Raw genomic sequence first — 16,529 nt, 5'->3', positions numbered from 1 at the left:
AGTCCAGCTTGAAGTCAAAGTGAAGGTAACCCGCACAGGTATTGCTGGCAACCAGGACCTCAGTGAAGGTAGAAGGCCGGAAGCACTGGGATGTGAAGTGTGTACCCCTGCCACTGTCTTGGGCGAAAGACGGGGTCACAAATCAGAAAGGAGAAATCGTGGATCAAGTTTTTGATGCCCAGCCGAGAGTCACAGACCGACCAGGAAGGCGAGAAAGTTTTTGCTTGAGGTAACCCCCTTTGAAACAAGGGGTGCTTCAGAGATCCTAGCATCAGGCCTCTGAATCCTGGTCCCAAAGTGGCTGTAAAGTCTTCACCTTTGTTGGTCAAGAGATACCTGGGCACACTGAATGCAATCTATGGCCCCAACAAAAGAGCAGTGTGCCAGCAGAGTAATACAGGAGTTAGGGAAGGACTTGAGTTCAGGGTACAGATGCTGTGTCTCTGGTGCCTGTTAGATTGAAATGAAGAAAACTGGTGCACTGCCTGAGACACTGGACAGGATCGCTGAGAGCATTTGCCCTGGTGGGTGATTGCCCTATCCTGAAAGAAGAAACTTTTCCCTTGAAACTGGGCCGTGATTCCTGAGTTGCGAGTTGTGCAGCTCCACCGTGGGGACAACAAGAGCCTGCCTGTGAGGCTCAAACGGACACAGGGAGAAGACTCCCCTCTGGTTGGTTGTACAGCGGCTTTAATTTCCTAAGGACTTCTTTTTCTTTTTTGTTGAAAATGTACCCCATTGGTCGTCCCATTTTTGAGGAGGAGCAGCCCTTTGCAGCTCTTCGTCCTAATTCTTATGGTCCTGTGTGGTCCTCCTGGTCCTCTGGATCCAGGATCATTTTAGTAATAATATGTCTGACTGCTTTCAGAATTGTATTAGGAATAATGTTTATTCTACAAGAGAAAAGTTCCTCTGAGCAGTTGACAAATGTTACTTTACCCTTTCCTTGATTGATACTCTAGCCCTGATAAGGGAAACACTGGAAAAGTCTAGCGAAAATGTTTTTATTAGATATGTGCTGTTGGCTATTTTAAAGTTGAAATGGATGGTCACTGAAATGCATAGGAGCCTTGAAAATGTTTTTACTGGATGGTTCTAGGATTTGCTTAGGACTAGAAAGCTAATAGTTCTGTTTCTGATAATAGTAATTACTCTCTCCTGCTATCTGTATGACCCAATGCTCTGTTCCCTTTGTACTCCTGCTTATACCTTATACATACCCGCTTAACAATATTTAGAATGAGAAATGCCCACCAAGCAATGAATTAGGATATTGATAAATTTATGAAAAAAATTAATATGCATATTCCCTACTGGATTACAGGAATGTCTTTAGCTCATGCTAAAAGGACCATCTGTTGAAGATTGCATTAATCTCTTAGCATGAGCAGAAAGCCATTTTGTCTTGGCAGCCATTTTAGTTAGCTATGTGCTGGACATTTGCTGTTTCCCTCTCCCAGAGTCTTGCACATGCTCAGATGGGCCTAGCTAGTAGAATGCACCTGTTCCTAGTATAGAACTGTCAGGCTGTTCTAACTGATGTCAGCAACTTATTACTCCTCCTACTTGTTGACTGTGCAGTTTCTGTATGACCATCTATGTGCATAACTCTTCTCATGTGTACTTGTACTGCCTTTTTTCAGCCCCTGTGTGGGTATATAATGCCCCTGTTCTCTGTACTCCTTAGAAATGTCTCCTACAGTGATTTGAGAATTCTGTATGACGCATTTTTCCCTCTTTAGAGGTTAAATGAATAAAAATATGTCTTTTATATTACAGCTTCTGTGCCAATCTCTTCTTTGTTGGTTTAAAAGGACCAGGTGTATCAGTGAAGCCCCAGATTAGGTTTTGATTTCTACAGAAAAACATCAGTGAAAAGATAGTAGAACTGTTTTCAAGGGTAGGATTTCCCCGAGAGATTTTAACAGACCAGGGAAACCCCTTTGTTTCTCGTTTAATGAAACAAGTCTGTAAAACCTTGAATATTACCCAAATAAGAACATCTGCCTATCACCCTCAGACAAAGGGTCTGTGCGAGCAATATAACGCCACCTTAAAGCTAACCCTGAAGAAAATGCTAACCACCGAAGGGAAAGAATGGGACATGTTGTTGCCCCTCGCCCTTTTTGTTATTAGAAGCCAGGTTCAGAGAAGCTTGGGTTGTTCTCCCTTTGAACTTCTTTACGGGAGACAGTCACAAACCTTGCTAGAAATTACAAGAGAAGCTTGGAAACAAGAGAAACAAGAAGACACACAAAACCTTCTAGAATACACCCAAAGCCTAAAAATCTGCATACAGAAACTTTAAGATTTTGCTCACGACAACCTAGAAAAGCTCAAAGAAGCCAGCAGATGTCTTACAATAAAGGAAAGAGGTGGTGACAGTTACAGGTCCATGATTGGGTGCTCCTACTCCTACCTTCCTCTACACCCCATAAACGGGCAGAATGGAAGGGACTATATGAAGTTGTTGAAAGAATAGGCCTCACTACTTACCGGTTACACCTTTCCTCAACCAAAACCCAGATATACCACATAAATCTACTAAAGAAATGGTTGGGACCGCTCCCCAAAGATACCCATTACGTTTTGTCCGACTCAAAACCCATTCCTTCAACAGTGACTCAATTGCCCATAAACGAACATCTAACAGAGGAACAAAAAGTGTCTCTTCAGGCCCTCTTAGAGTCCTTCTCCCCCATCTTTTCCGACCTCCCGGGAAAAACAACAATAGTCGAACATGCCATTGTTACCCTACAAAACAAAGTAATAAAACAACGCCCCTACAGGATACCAGCCAATAGGCGGGACGCAGTTGCTGCCGAAATAGAGAGCATGTTACAACTAGGAGTCATAAAACCTTCCAGCAGTAACTGGTCCGCCTCCATTGTCATAGTTCCGAAACCAGATGGTTCCATCCGTTTTTTTTGTATAGACTTCTGATCGGTCAATGCCATCTCTAAATTTGACTCAAACCCATTACCAAGAGTCGATGAGCTAATCGACAAATTAGGCAAAACCCGATACATAACCACACTTGATCTTACGAAAGGCTATTGGCAGGTACCACTTAAACAGGAAAATCAAGAAAAAAACGCCTTTAGCACCCTTACTGGGTTATACAAGTGCATTGTCTTGCCTTTTGGGTTGCATTGAGCACCAGTGACGTTCCAAAGGCTCATGAACAAAGTTCTCTCCCAACATCAAGAGTACTCCTCAGCCTACATTGACAATATCATAATATTTAGCCCTAACTGGGTACAACATCTCGTCCATTGTGGGAAGGTATTCCAAGCACTTAAGACCTCAGGGCTCCACGTGAACTCCAAAAAGTCCAGGATAGGCTTCACCAAAGTCAAATAATATATCTATTGGGCTATTGCTCCCCAACAAGAGAAAGTGAGAGCAGTCTTAGACACCCCCTTCCCTACTACCACAAAAGACGTTAAATCCATTTTGGGCTTACTAGGCTACTATCGCCGGTTTATACCCAATTTTTCTGAAATAGCAGCACCACTAACCAACTTACTGAAGAAAGAGAAAAGGAACAAAGACCTGGTAAATCCCCCGCAAGCCACCAGAAAGGCATTCCACGAGCTCAAGAAAGCCTTAACTTCCAGTCCTATACTTATTTCACCCAACTTCAGGGAACCCTTTATCCTACAAACAGATGCCTCGGAAATAAGCCTGGGGGCCGTGCTTTCCAAAAAACAAAAGAAGGCCTTGAGCGCCCGGTCCTCTTTATCAGCCGTAAACTATTTCCAAGGTGTGACGGGGCGGAGGACATACCCGAGTCACCAGCGGCTTCATGGAACCATTGTTCAAAAGGCGATCTTTTGCCCCCTTCTCTTCCCCTACAGCGGCCGGAGGTACCCTGTATGACGGACGAGTGGTACCCGTATCAATCACAAGACTGGACTCAAGAAACGGAATGAGGTTCCTTTAACTCAGCCTTTCAGCACGACGAAACTCCTCCCCCTGCTGACGTCACGTTGGTGGGTTGTACAAAGATAGCGGAATCCCGGAAGGAGATGAACGGCGTTTCCCTGGAGGTTGAAGGAGAGTTGGAGTGGAGGCGAAAGAAGAACCGTGAGGAGTGGACAGGAGGAGAGATCGACGCGCTCGAAGAAAGGACGACTGGAGAAGACCCCAACAAGCCAGGAGGCCAACAACTCCTCGAGCCGCCCCGCCACGTTCCCAGGGGAGGAGCGTGGCTCGAACAGGTACGGGGACGGGTAGCGGGCTGGGTGGGAAGAAGGACACCGCCGCCCCTGTGAGAGCCCGTACCGAGATATTGGTTGTATATATTGCTTGGTCCTGCAACCCCCTCCCTTCACTGAGCACTGGCACCCGCTTACACTAAGGAAGCAATAGAATCACCTGAGCTCTCGGTTTCCCTCACTCACGGCCCCTTTTGATAGAGTGCAGGACGACCGTCCTAATCCTTGGTTTCTTTCTCCTTTTTCTTTGTGCCGTCCCACGTGGGGATCATTGTTCGACCGCTCCGGAGCCGTGACGAGACCCGGAAGAAGTAGCAAAGACAGGGGAGATCCAGACGGTGAAATACGACCCCCCTCTCAGTCTGGAGTCCCCAAGACGGAGCAAGCCGGACTCTTCCTCTTCTGTAATCTCACGACGGACATCCCGCCAAAAGAGAGTGTTGTATAAAATAAAGCCTTCCTTACACCATCCTGGTCTGGTTGCCGACTCTGTCACTCCGCCACAACTGGTGTCAGAAGTGGGATTGTCATCACAGTCCGTCTGTACGAAAGAGATGGACGCCCTCATCCAACACCTCATAAAGGGACAAGAGAAGTTGGAATGGGCAGTGCAGAGACAGATGACGTTGGCTCAAGCCGACCGGGATCTTTTTCAGAACACCATCACGGCACACATGGAGAGTCTGCAGAAGGCCGGCCCGGTTGCGACCATCACCACACCCTTGGAGAATCGGCCGCTACCCGTTCCTAATCCGTCAGGGATAGCCTTGCAGAAGTACATGTAAGGGGAAGATCCCAACGTCATCTTAATGAATTTTGAGAGGGCCGCAAGAGCGCTGGGGTGGCCTGAAGAGAAGTGGCCTTATTTTTTGGCCCCGCTGTTATCAGGGGAGGCACAGTTCGCCTACCAGGTGGCTAACCCTACAGGAAATGCACCCTATCAGACCATCAAAGAGGTCATTTTGGAGCACCTTGGCCTCGATGGTGAGGCCTATCGCCTCAGGTTCAGGAGGGAACGAGGCACACCAGGCGAGAACCCCAAAACCCTGTTCTTTCGACTTAAGATGGCCGCAGACAAATGGCTAAGGCCGGCCTCCAGCACCAAGGAGGAGGTGATGACAAAAATCTACTTGGAGCAGTTTATGGAGGCCTTGCCGTATGCCTCCCAGAGATGGCTGAAACAGCACCCTGGACTTTCACTGGACCAAGCCATCGAAATGGCAGCGAATTACGCTAGAGCACAACCCAAGACATTGGGATGGGATGGTGAGAAAGGCTCAAAAGGACAGACCCCCCTCAAAATAGAAAGAAAACCGAAGCCGATGCCTGAACCTCCCCGACCCAGGCCTGTGAGGATAGATGGGCCTCCTACCCGGGGGCCCCAGTGTTTTGAATGCGGAGAATGGGGTCACATTGCCCGACTGTGTCCCAGGAAAAGATCAACCGAAGAACCCATGGAGGTTGGCTATCTCCCCAGAACTGTACTGTATTCAGCCGAAATGGGGACCTCCGTTTATGTGAGTCTAAGAATGAACGGTTTGATAGTAAAGGCCCTATTAGATTCGGGGTGCAGGCAATCTGTAGTACAGAGAAGGCTAGTCCTCCCCAATTAATACGTCCAGGGCGCAGTGGTTCACATCCGATGTGTACACGGGGATGTTAGACCCTACCCTCTTGCACAGGTAACCATGACACCCCTTGATAAGGACCCGTGTACAGTGAAGGTGGGGTGGTGGATTCCCTACCCGAGGATGTGATCCTGGGGGTGGATAATCCGGGGTTTATGTCCTTGTTTAAATGGTCAATGACTCCCCCCCCCGTCGACTGGCCCCGAGACAGTGGCTGCTCTCCTGTCTCCTGAGCCTTGGGTTCTAGACAGTAGTTTCCGTTTTGCGCAGGCCAATGACTCCACACTGTTTAACGCCTGGGAGAGCGCCCATGTATCCCAAAATCAGAAGTCAAAAAAATACCCCAGATTCATTATAACAAAAGAACTGCTGTATCCGGAGGGGGCAGAGGGAGGGAACCCCCAGTTGTTGGTACCTGTGTCTTTCCGCGAACAAGTGCTCTTCTTTGCCCATACCCACCTCACCGCCGGACACAGCGGGAAAGAAAAAACTACCGACAGTTTCCTACGGTATTTTTAGTAACTGGCCAGGGATATATAAGGATGTTCAAGATTACTGCACAAAGTGCGAGATTTGCCAAAGACAGAATGTACACCGACCCCCTGCAGCGCCGCTACAACCCCTACCCGCCGTCGGACGTCCATTTGAAAGAGTGGGTATGGACTTAATAGGACCGCTGCCAAAGTCCTCGAGGGGCCACGTATATGCACTCGTAATAGTCGACTACGCGACACGATTCATCGAGGCTTTCCCTTTGAGGACTCTGACGACGGCTCACATCGCCGAGAAGTTCGTTGAGCTTTTTTCCAGGGTCGGTTTTCCAAAAGAGGTTCTAACCGACCAAGGCACCCCATTCACGTCCAAATTGATGAAGGAAGTATGCAAAACACTGGACATACGTCACCTGCGGACCTCAGTCTATCACCCACAAACTGATGGTCTCGTCGAGAGGTACAACCAGACTTTAAAAACCACCTTAAAAAAGATGCTCTCTGACGAAGGTTCCGAATGGGATCGACTGCTGCCATTGGCTTTGTATGTGTTGAGGGCCCAGAAGCAGAGCAGTTTGGGGTGTTCGGCCTTCGAACTATTGTATGGGCGACACCCGAGGTCCTTACTAGAAATGACCAAAGACGCCTGGGAAACCGAAGGGGAACAAGAGCAGAAGTCACTACTCGAATATACCCAGCAGCTCAGGTCCAAACTCGGGAGGTTACGAACCCTAGCGTATTCTAACCTGGAACAACAGAGGGTGAAGCAAAAGAAATACTACGACCGTGGGACAAAGCTTTGAAGATTAAAAGTAGGGGATTGGGCCTTACTCCTACTTCCTCCCAGCGCCAGCAAAGGCAAGAATGAGTGGAAGGGTCCCTACGAGGTCGTGGACACGGTAGGCGACACCACGTACATACTAAAGATGTCTGCGAACAAAGTACAGATGTATCACATAAACCTGCTAATGAAGTGGATAGGACCCCCTCCAAAAGGCATGAACTTACTCATACCCACCCCCCACAAAGAGCGTTCAACGTTAAATGAGTTGCTCATCAACGACGTCTCGGAACAGCGTAAAAGAGACCTGAGCAAGATGTTACTCCCGTTCGGGGAGATCTTCTCGGATCTACCCGGGAAAACGACGTTAGTGGAGCATAACATCGAAACCCATCCCGGGAAAAGGGTAAAGCAAAAACCCTACAGAATTCCGGCAGCTCAACGAGACGCCATAAAAAGGGAAGTAAGAGACATGCTGCGACTCGGAGTTATCCGACCCTCAAAAAGCGACTGGGCATCACCTATAGTAATGGTCCCTAAACCGGATGGATCAAGGCGGTTTTGTATGGACTTTAGAGCCCTGAACGCCATCTCCTCGTTCGACGTCTACCCTATTCCTCGGGTAGACGAGTTAATAGAAAAACTTGGAGAAGCGGCGTTTATCACTACACTGGATCTCACCAAGGGGTACTGGCAGGTGCCCCTCAGAGAAACAGACCGAAAGAAAACGGCCTTTATAACAGATGAAGGGTTGTTCGAATTTACGGTGCTCCCCTTCGGTCTTCACGGGGCACCTGCCACATTCCAGCGCCTCATGAACACTATTTTGCAACCATATCCCACATTCAGTTCGGCGTACCTGGATGACATCGTCATATACAGCAACACCTGGGAAGAGCACTTGACACACTTACAGACAATCCTCACCGCTTTACAGCAAGCGGGCCTGCATATAAATGCCAAGAAGTCCCGAGCAGCATTCCACCGGGTGAATTACTTGGGTTTCGTATTAGGGGACGGTACCATCACCCCCCAAAACACCAAAGTACGGGCCATTGAGGGGGCTCCTTTTCCTAGCTCCAAAAGAGACCTGAGAGCGTTCCTAGGGCTTATAGGGTACTACCGTAGGTTTATCCCCCGATTTGCCGACATAGCTGCCCCCTTACCGATCTTCTTCGCAAGGGAGTGAGACCCCGTGACCTTCTACATCCCAGCCCAGATGCTTTGAAAGCGTTTGCGGAACTGAAAAACACTATCACCACTCAGCCGGTCTTGTTATCGCCCAATTTTTCCAAACCCTTTATCCTCGCCACTGATGCATCCGATCTGGGTATAGGGGCGGTCTTTTCGCAGGAGGAGGAGGACGGCTTGGAACACCCGGTACTGTTCATCAGCCGTAAGCTATTCCCAAGGGAGGCCAAGTACCCTACAATAGAACGAGAATGCCTAGCCATAAAGTGGGCGGTGGACAAGTTACAGTATTATTTAGAAAGCAAACCGTTCATTCTATACACAGATCATGCCCCTCTTCAATGGATGTATAACAATAGGAGCCAGAATCCCCGGATTCTACGCTGGTTCCTCTCCTTACAGCCATATGCCTTTTCGGTGCAACATAGGAAGGGGAAAGACAACGGGAACGCCGACTATTTGTCCAGGGTCTTCCCTCTCCCCGATTGGGAGAAGCCAGGGGGGGAGGAGTGTGACGAGGCGGAGGACATACCCGAGTCACCAGCGGCTTCATGGAACCATTGTTCAAAAGGCGATCTTTTGCCCCCTTCTCTTCCCCTACAGCGGCCGGAGGTACCCTGCACGACGGACGAGTGGTACCCGTATCAATCACAAGACTGGACTCAAGAAACGGAACGAGGTTCCTTTAACTCAGCCTTTCAGCACGACAAAACTCCTCCCCCTGCTGACGTCACATTGGTGGGTTGTACAAAGATAGCGGAATCCCGGAAGGAGAAGAACGGCGTTTCCCTGGAGGTGGAAGGAGAGTTGGAGTGGAGGCGAAAGAAGAACCGTGAGGAGTGGACAGGAGGAGAGATCGACGCGCTCAAAGAGAGGACGACTGGAGAAGACCCCAACAAGCCAGGAGGCCAACGACTCCTCGAGCCGCCCGGCCACGTTCTCAGGGGAGGAGCGTGGATCGAACAGGTACGGGGACGGGTAGCGGGCTGGGTGGGAAGAAGGACACCGCCGCCCCTGTGAGAGCCCGTACCGAGATATTGGTTGTATATATTGCTTGGTCCTGCAACCCCCTCCCTTCACTGAGCACTGGCACCCGCTTACACTAAGGAAGCAATAGAATCACCTGAGCTCTCGGTTTCCCTCACTCACGGCCCCTTTTGATAGAGTGCAGGACGACCGTCCTAATCCTTGGTTTCTTTCTCCTTTTTCTTTGTGCCGTCCCACGTGGGGATCATTGTTCGACCGCTCCGGAGCCGTGACGAGACCCGGAAGAAGTAGCAAAGACAGGGGAGATCCAGACGGTGAAATACGACCCCCCTCTCAGTCTGGAGTCCCCAAGACGGAGCAAGCCGGACTCTTCCTCTTCTGTAATCTTACGACGGACATCCCGCCAAAAGAGAGTGTTGTATAAAATAAAGCCTTTCTTACACCATCCTGGTCTGGTTGCCGACTCTGTCACCGATACCCCGCCACACAAGGCAAAATAAATATTCTACAGTTGAGAAAGAGTGCTTAGCTATAACATGGGCTGTAGAGAAGTTACGCTATTACCTGGAAGGATCTCCTTTTGTCCTGTATACTGATCACGCCCCCCTCTTGTGGATGAGTCGTAACAAAGGGAATAACCCCATGTCCTCAGGTGGTTTTTGGCTTTGCAACCCTACTCATTTGAGGTCCATCATAGAAAAGGGTCTGATAACAGCAATGCTGACTTTCTTTCACGCATCCCTCATTTCCCTGAATGGGAAACTTCTGGGGTTGGGGTGTGTCAGGTAGCCCCTGTAGTAGACGATGGGATAGAGGATAAGGAGTGCGATGTCATCCCTTCATATATTTCTCCCCTCCTATATTCACAGTCCCCTTTTACCAGTTGGCCGCTTTGCTGTCAGCAAGAAGTGGAGAGAAGGTAATCGGCAGACGGCCCCTTTAAGCAAGGAGCTGAGGACGGATGTCAGAGGATACACGCTTCAAGAAGGCGGGGTGGAGAGCGCGTTGGGTTGGTCAGTAGTTGATCCAGCTACACGCAGCACGGGAACACGAGGCGGAGAAACCGGCGGGGAAGACCGGAAAGATGGAGAAGACCCAACAGCCTTCCGAGAGAGAGAACTAGAGCCCAGGGGAGGTCACTGCTCATTGGCGAGCGGAACACCCGAACCCGGTGGAGGAGGGAAAGCTGAAGCAGAAGGAGACCAGACCTCACTGAAGGACACGGAGTCACCATGCCACGGCCCCGGAGGGACGTGGCTCTTCCAGGTGCGTGTGTGTCTTTGGGAGCTTTTGGAAAGGGGCTGAGTCAGAGAAGGATGGGAGGGAAGGCGGAGGGGTAAAAGGGACCCAGGGAAAAGGAAATAAGTGAGATGGAAAAGTAAGACAAGAGCAGCAATAATCAGGTACTCTTTTTCCTTTGGTTACTCCAACCTCTACCCCTCCATTCACATTTATACATAGCTATTATTTCTCCCTCACATCCTCCATTGACTAAACCAAAAAACAAAAACACTTACCTGAGCCTTTTCCCAGTTGTCCGCTTTGCTGTCAGCAAGAAGTGGAGAGAGGGGAATCGACAAGCGGCCCCTTTAAGCTGGAGCTGAGGACGGTCGTCAGAGGATACACACTTCAAGAAGGCGCAGCGGGGGTCCAGCTACAAGCAGCACGGGAACGCGAGGCGGGGAAACCAGCGGGAAAGACCTGAAAGACGGAGAAGACCCAACAGCCTTCCGAGAGAGAGAACTGAAGCCCAGGGGAGGTCACAGCTCATTGGCGAGCGGAACACTCGAACCCGGCGGAGGAGGGAAAGTCGAAGCAGAAGGAGACCAGACTTCACTGAAGGACGCGGAGTCACCACGCCATGGCCCCGGAGGGACGTGGCTCTTCCAGGTGTGTAGGCATCTACGGGGCTTTTGGAAAAGGGCTGAGTCAGAGAGGGACGGGAGGGAAGGCGGAGGGGTGAAAGGGACCCAGGGAAAAGGAAATAAGTGAGACGTAAAAGAAAGACAATGCAGCAATTATCGGCTACTATTTTTCTTTTGGTTACTCCAACCTCTACCCCTCCCTTCACATTTATACATAGCTATTATTTATCCCTCACTTCCTCCATTGACTAAACCATAAAACAAAAACACTTACCTGAGCCTTTTCCTTCTGTCCGAGGGACGACGGCGACCGAGTATCACCTAAGGGACTGAAGTGGAAGACCCTGTGGGAAAGAAGAACACAAGAGAGACAATCAATCAATGTGATTTCCTGTAATACTAATAAAAAGTGCATACCAAGAAATTATTCAATGCAGTGAGCCCCTTCTTGACCGGCTCTTCTGCAGGGTGACAATGGTATTTTAATCAAGGATAATTGCGTAAATCCCCTCAGAAAAGTGGAGCCTGCTAAGAATTTTCTAAGAAAAAAGGATTGACAAAAACAAATGGTGAAAATTGATCAATCCATTGTCTTGGGCACAATTTTTAACTGTATAGATGATCCTGGAATGAAATGCCATGTGGATGATTCGACCCCTAGATATTATTACTTCTTTTGAATCTCGGGGAGAGTTAATTTGATCTGCCCTACTCTTTGTGCCCCAAACAGGTCAGAACATGAAACAAAAGTAGTTTAGGCATTTGTGTGTTTACAACTATAAGTACAGTCTTGCAGGAAAGCATATAAAGCTGACCTGGCTCATAAAAAACGGGACTGTAGAGATGAAGCATGGGAGGCTTTGATGATAGCGAGTATACAAGAGATCAGCAGCAGAGTTTTTGGAAGGTGATAAATGCGCCCGTTTATTGCAGAACACATGCTCAAAAGGGAAGAACTTGATCCCACCTGAAAGCAAGGTTAATCACTTCAAGACTGTCTACTCCTCAAGCTTGCCGACTGATGGAGTAAGCAGCCCTATTGGGTATAAGAAGATGATGAAAATAAGCCTAAAAAGAGACTTTTGACATGAAATGTACAATATAGAGGAGCCTCAGTAATAAGGCACCAGGCCCTGATAGGGTCTCATGGATATATTTAGGGGAAAAATTCAACAGTGAGCGCCATTACTTACAAATGTGTTTAGGGCGGCAATCACATATGGCTCGCCTAGCTTATGGTTCAGGGAGATTATAATAACCATCTTTAATAAGGGAACAAGGAATGATCAAACCTGTTATTGTCCAATCTCCCTTCTGGACTCTTAAGTAAAGATACTGGTGAGAGTTTTGCTGTATAGACTAGAGGCTTGGGTGGAAGATAGAAGAATTTTTTCAGACATTCAGCATGGGTTCAAACATGGGGTCGGTACAGTATCCCTAAATCTCCACTTGATAGTAATTAAATATGTCCATGCGAATAAGTTTCCCATCTATCTTGCATTTTTGGATCTCAGCTCTGTATTTGACCATGTGGATAGATCTAAGTTGTGGGCATTGATGCTCAAGATGGGGGTGGAGGAGCAGTTGGTTAACTTATTGAGGGAAATGCATAGGGATGTGTCTGCTAGGGTCCGTTATGGTCCAAATGGGGAACTCACTGATCCTTTTTGTATAAACCATGATGTGCGCCACGGGTGCATGTTGGCGCCTTTTATTTTTTTCACTCTACATAAAGCAACTAGAGACGTTTTTTCTGCAACAAGGTGGTGATTTCCTCCAAATCGTCAGGAGACCAATTCCTGTACTGCTATATACTGATGACTCAGGACTGTAAATGGGCTGCAACACTTACTTTATTCTTTTAATTTGTTTATGAATACTTTGGGGTTATCAACCAATTTGTCCACATTTTACAGTATGATATGTGGCCCAAACATCTGTAAACCAGAGAATCATTTATTGTGGGTATTAGGCGGAGTTCAGACACCAGTTTTAATTATCTGGGGATCGCACTGGATAAATCTTAAACATGTAGTAACATGAACAAGGTTAGAAACCAAGAATTTATTAGAGCAATTGAAACTGTTTTTAGATTTTTGGTCAAGCTGGGTCATAAACCTTTGCAACAGATGTTAAAATTATGTATGGCCAAGTGTATCTTGTGGTGTCGTACGCACCTTGGTTGTGGGGTTATTCCAACTCTTTTTAGGTCTCGCCTGATCCAGCGCATGCGCTGGTCTGGCCGAGACATTTTGTATGCAGGTTTTCCAAGTGCTGCCTGTGGCCTAAAGCTTGCGTGCACGTGAGCGTGCACGCGCGCAGCCGCCATGTGTCTTACTCCGCCGTGCTTGATGGCGTCCGCGATCACTTTCACTTTCGCGGGCCACGCGGCGATGTCATTTAGGCGGCCGCACGGCCAATGCTTATTTAATATATGTTCATTTGTGGCACTATTTTCTTGTTTGTTTGCCTCGAGAGCTCACTCCCTTACTTTGATACGGAGCACTTCTAGCGTGACATGGCATGCTTTAATGTAGTCTGACACGGAGCACTTCCAGCGTGGCATGCCACGCTTTATCTTTAACCCCTTCAGCGCGGCGCGGATTACCGCGCTGTGCTGAAGGGTTCATGCGCGGGCGGAGCCGTGACGGAGCGGTTCCGTCATCCGCACATCGCAACCGACGCGCATGACGGAACCGCTCCGTCACACGCATCGAAGGGGTTAAGTATGGAGACAGCACCATTTTTTTGTTTTGCACAGCGCACCTCTAATCACAAAGTTTATGATTTGCATTGAGTTTTTCCTTCATTTTTCCCACTTTTCAAAATGGCAGCCTCCTGCTGCACTTCTGCTCCTATCACTGCTGCTGTCAGTGCAGCGCGACAGTCGCTTTCTGCTCTCTTACATCGTCCCCCACATTCCTCCGGTATATGTTGGCCGCCATGTCTTCCGAGTCCCGCTAACTCTCGCTGCCTGGCGTTTGCCCTGTTCTTAAATGTCTGCCCTCCACTTCTCATAAGCATGAGAAGAAGTAGCAGAGGCTGCCTAGATCGAGGAGGGCTGTTATCATTCACATTGGCGAAGATCTCTGTTGTGTACCCAGTGGAGCAGAGCAGGGCCAGACACTGCAGCTCAGAAATAGTAAAGGTGAGTTCATATCTTTAGTAGCAATACACTTGTACTTATTAAAATCTTTTGTAAATTTTCCAACTTTCAACATCAATATTTGATTTAAATGAAAGAAATGCAACATTTCTTTTGTAGAGCGCAGACACAAAGCAGGCATGGCAAAACATTTAAATTGTAAAGTTAGACTAATAACTTAATTTACCACAAGATTTCTCACTATTATCATAAGTCCTTTGTGTAATGTAACTGGTGATCATGTAAAGCAATCCAATACCTTCGGGCGAGTTAGCGTTATATACAACTGCAAAAAAAGTCAATTTCGAATTTTTGTGTGAACACTTGGAGACGTGAGCAGCGGATGGGAGGAGTTCGCTGTAATCTTTTGTCCTTTAATGCTATCACTTCAGTGGCTAAACTTCCCAAACCTCCAGAGTATTGTAACCGAAGTTCAAATACTCAGCTGCCACATGGCATCATTACTCGATACCTCTTGACTTCACATACTCTGTCAGTACAAGTAGCGTGATAAAAGCCCCTGCAGCCCCGCAGTACGGGGGCCTCGAGCCAGTGGCGTAGCAAGGTCAGGTGGTACCCAGTGCAGAACATTTCTTGTCACCCCCGGCTTGACAAAATGGCAAACATATGTATTTAAAACACATATTTTTGCCATTTTGTCACCCCCCTCGGTGATGACACCCGGCACGGCCGGCGCCTACCGCACCCTCCTTCCTACGCCACTGCCTCGAGCTCCAGGGACTCCCCTCAGTGAAGTACACTGGCCTGAGAGCTCCTGAGTATGTCCGGAATAGGGCCCCTCCATGTACTTTGCAGGGGGGCCCCCTCAAGTTTCATTACGTCACTGGTCAGCATGAGTGAAGTTTGCGCTCAAGATCTGTTTCCGCAGCAACACCACTTGAGTGCCTGTATGAGCGTCCTCTTTCAAGGTATACCTAGAAGTAGCTATAGTTTACTAAAGCGAAAGCGCTTGTCTGTTTTTCATAAACATTATCTTTTTTCACTATATGTATATTAGTCAGTTCCCATTCCATTATGGCCTCCTCTGCAGGCTTAATTAGGCTGCTGCAAGATGTCCTGCATCTGGTTGACAATGTGTAGGCTTGTGTTTATGTCTTTTTATGTATCTGCATGCTTTTCTGTTTCTGTTCACATGTGTCTGTGTGTGTGTTTACCTGAATGTCTGTTTGATTAATTTATGGCCTTTGTCAACAAGACAATCTGCTATTTAAATTGGTACTAAATACTTTTGAGGTAGGTGCAACCAATGACCAGGCAGTGATTAACAAATATAAAAAGGACAAAATACGATTACAAAATGTGCCACACTATGAAGCTTAATTTTTTTTCTTGCCTCCTAATTTACTCAATCCTGCTGCATAATTTGGCCCTCCCCTGCCTTTGTCAACAAAACAATCTGCTATTCTGCTCTACGTTAATGGATACAAGCATCACTGTGAAGGTTGGGGCTGCCGTAGTTTAGTCCAAGGCTTCCAGGCATCGCAGGCGACGGTGCTGCAGAGCCAGTGGTGTCATGCCCTCCTTTATTAGCGCCCCGACTCCATCAGTCTCTTCATCCAGCATTCATGGTCCAATGTGTAACATATTGCAATAGTGCCTAGGAACAGCACAAGCCCGATTCTACCAATATGCCCTCTCGTAGTCACATTACAAGTAATAGATACACCCCCAACTGATACTGACTTATTTATTTTGCAAATACTCTCTGCTTCTTTGGTTAACTTTTGGCCAATCACAGTCTAAGAGAGCATTTCGGCAGTCCACCCCCACTGCTCCCTCTCTCCTCCCTTGGTAGTAAAAGACATTGCCATTTACAATGCCAATAGCTCTAACTTCAAGAAATGCGAGACCTATTGCATTTCCAATGCTTGTTAATTCAGAGGATGGAAACTCACTTCCTAAGGATATTGTTGTCAGTCCCACAGTCATGTTCTGTTTTCATATGCCATAAGATGGTGGTGAAACCAAATATAGAGGATGTGATAAAGATTGAGCCCATGCTTCTCTGGATTGCAAAGTGGGTTAAACTTGAGGCGGACAGACCTAAAAAGAGCTATTGTGAAGTATTTTCAGTCATTAGATATGGACTTCCAGTTCTTTTTACAAATGCTTATCTACTTTTATTGCAACATAGATTGTATTGTTTTTTTGGGTTACCATTAAAATATGGGGAAATCTTCAAAGTCTGCCCAATGGTCCT

At 47.7% G+C, this 16,529-nt stretch overlaps 1 protein-coding gene across 2 annotated transcripts in view; it reads right to left on the bottom strand.

Annotated features, from left to right (window-relative positions):
• LOC146867161 (polyunsaturated fatty acid 5-lipoxygenase-like) overlaps window positions 1-16,529 on the bottom strand; it is a 1,030,548-nt gene that overhangs the window by 933,087 nt on the left and 80,932 nt on the right. For both annotated transcript variants that reach the window (XM_085603716.1, XM_085603717.1), the window contains exon 2: window positions 11,438-11,507. The gene's annotated coding sequence lies outside the window, so the exon portion shown is untranslated. The remainder of the gene's footprint in view (window positions 1-11,437; window positions 11,508-16,529) is intronic.

Source organism: Triturus cristatus, chromosome 1_2 (genome assembly GCF_964204655.1).
Source record: "Triturus cristatus chromosome 1_2, aTriCri1.1, whole genome shotgun sequence".
Taxonomy (NCBI): Eukaryota; Metazoa; Chordata; class Amphibia; order Caudata; family Salamandridae; genus Triturus; species Triturus cristatus.
This window is presented reverse-complemented; position numbering and strand designations above follow the sequence as displayed.